General features: G+C 39.0%; 1 long non-coding RNA gene across 5 annotated transcripts in view; it reads right to left on the minus strand.

Moving 5' to 3' along the window:
* Nucleotides 1-2,267: 2,267 nt before the first annotated feature.
* The window catches only part of LOC138176490 (uncharacterized), a 12,156-nt gene continuing 11,923 nt past the window's right edge, over nt 2,268-2,500 (minus strand). For 4 of the 5 annotated variants that reach the window (XR_011172305.1, XR_011172307.1, XR_011172308.1 and 1 more), the window contains one exon: nt 2,268-2,500. This exon is cut by the window's right edge. This is a non-coding gene — a long non-coding RNA (uncharacterized lncRNA). The other variant, XR_011172309.1, reaches the window with a different exon arrangement.

Below are 2,500 nucleotides of genomic sequence, written 5' to 3' on the forward strand. Positions count from 1 at the left end.
CAAAAATATTTATAACAGCTCTTTTCTGGTGGCAAAGAATTGGAAATTGAGAGTATGAGCATCAATTGGGTAAAGGCGGATTAATTTGTGGTATATGATTGTGACAGAATACAATAATGCCATAAGAAATGATGATCAGGTTGGTCTCGGAAAAACCTAGAAAGATCTACATGAACTAATATAAAGTGAAATGAGTAGTCCCAGGAAAACATGGTATCTAAACAAACGGTAACAGTTAAATTATAAGATGATCAGGTATGAATAATTTCACTATTCTCAGCAATACAAAGGTCCAAGACATCTCTGAAGGACTTATGATGAAAAATGTTTATCCATCTCCAGAGAAAGAATTGATGATGTCTGCAGCTGTGTGACCTTGGGCAAGTCACTTAACCCCGATAGCTCCACTCTCCCTCCTCCAAAAAAAGCAAAAACAAAAAAACAAAACAAAACACAACCTAACAACAGCAACAACAACAATGTAATTCAACAGTTCTAGAGACCCTTTCCATAATGTGAATTTACCCCAGGATGTGGAAAAGGGAAGGAGCGGACTGCACCTCTATGGAGGAGGAGTCAGCACATGGTTCAAGGACACATGGGGGGCTGGACACAGAGAAGCAAGAGCAGAAGGAGGAACACATGGCTGGAGGAGCCAGCCAAGAATTGAAAGGAAGAATATGCCAGCAGGAAGACACATGGGGACCAGACATGGAAGCATTCAGGAGGCAATAGGCCACACATGGTGGGGACCAGGGACAGACACATGGTATCCCAGCAGGATGGATAAATACCAAAATGCAGGGACCAAGCTCTCCAGTGGGTGGGTAGACTGAAACCAAGTTCTTCTCTCTCAGTGCTGGAACTCTCAAGCCAAGGCCAGATCCAGAAGTGGTGGTAGTTTTCTTGATGCAGGTCTTTTCTGCTTTCACTTGGAGGAATTTTTTAACTTTTTCTTTGTGGGGTTGGGAGGAGGGACTGGATGGGTGGTAGGAGGCCACAGAGCACCAAGTTGAGGGGCAGGAGCAGAAAGTGATTCCAGTACATTAAGGTAAAGTTTAGATAGGTTTTTTTTTTTTGCAAATGCAGAATTCTTCCACACATAAAGTCCAATGTGCATAATGTGAATTTACATAAAGCAACATCTGTCTGTACTCCTTTCTACTCCTATTCACTTTTCTCCAGAGGTCTTTCATATCTAAGTTTTCTAAAATTTTGTTAGTCTTCACTTCTTTCTTAATCATTTTATAGTTAGGTTTATCTAGCTCTCAGAGGGAAAAGGTGAGGTTCCCCACTACTGTCTATTCCTTCCTGTAATTCATTTAACTTTTCCTTTAAGCCTATGAATGCTATGCCATTTCCCAAATATATGTGTCCTCTTGATATTTCTTCACTGCCTTTTATTCTTTTGAACAAGAGGTACTTTCCCTGCCTACCCGTCTTCATAGGGTTATATCTGCTTTTGCTTTGTCTGGCATCATGACTGCTACCCCTCCATTTGTTACTTCAGCTGAGGAAGAACCGTTTCTGCTCCAGCCCCCTATTTGAACTGTGGTTCTCTATTGGTTTCAAATGTGTTTCTCATAAACAAACAAAGATATTGCTGGATACTGGTTTCTAAGTCATTTTGCTACCCACTTCCATTTTATGAGAGAGTTCTTTCCATTCACACAGTTAGGATTACTAACTGCATTTCCCTCCATCCAATTTTCTTCCGTTTCCTCCTCTCTTTTTATCCTGTCCCAACTCTAAGTTCAGTTTTGCATATAACCATTATATTCTTTTATCAGCCCACACTTTTATAAATACTTTTTCTTTCTCTTTTCCCATTCTGTTACCTCTCTGATAAGATAGATTTTTATGACCAATTGAGTAAGTATATATAGATACAGATAGAAATATCAATAGAGATATTTATCCTTTTTGAGCCAAGTTAGATGTGATTTAGGTTCAAGCATTGGCCAGTCCCCCCACTTCCATTTTCTACTCCAGGGTAAAAAGCTTTTCCTCCTATACCTCTTTTGTGTGAGATCTCTCCCCCCACTCTTTCTCTCCTTTCTGCCTTCCCCCAGGGTATCCATATTTCTCCCCTATCCATTTATTTTACATCATCCCAACCTAATTGGTTCACTTCATAACCCTCTTTCAATATAGAATCCTTCTACCTGTTCTAATAATGATAAAATTCTTACAAGATAGGTGTTTCATTTCCCTTATAGAAAACTAGTTTAACCTTATTGAATCACTTATGATTTCTTTCATATTTACCTTTTTATGCTTCTTTTGAGTCTTGTATTTGAAAGTCATATTTTCTCTTCATCTCTGGTCTTTTCATCAGGAATGCTTCAAAGGCCTCTATTTCATTAAATTTTCTTTTTTTCTCGATGTGTTTCCCCAGAAAGTAAACCTGTAGTAACTGGAATGTTCTCAGAAAGACTATCACCTTCCACAAATATCTTTTCCTCTGAGTCTTCAGAGAGTAGATGTGCTTCCCCAGAAA

This window comes from Petaurus breviceps, unplaced genomic scaffold (assembly GCF_028583685.1).
Source record: "Petaurus breviceps papuanus isolate PSGF00001 unplaced genomic scaffold, PetGlider_PUasm1.0 89748, whole genome shotgun sequence".
Lineage (NCBI taxonomy): Eukaryota > Metazoa > Chordata > Mammalia > Diprotodontia > Petauridae > Petaurus > Petaurus breviceps.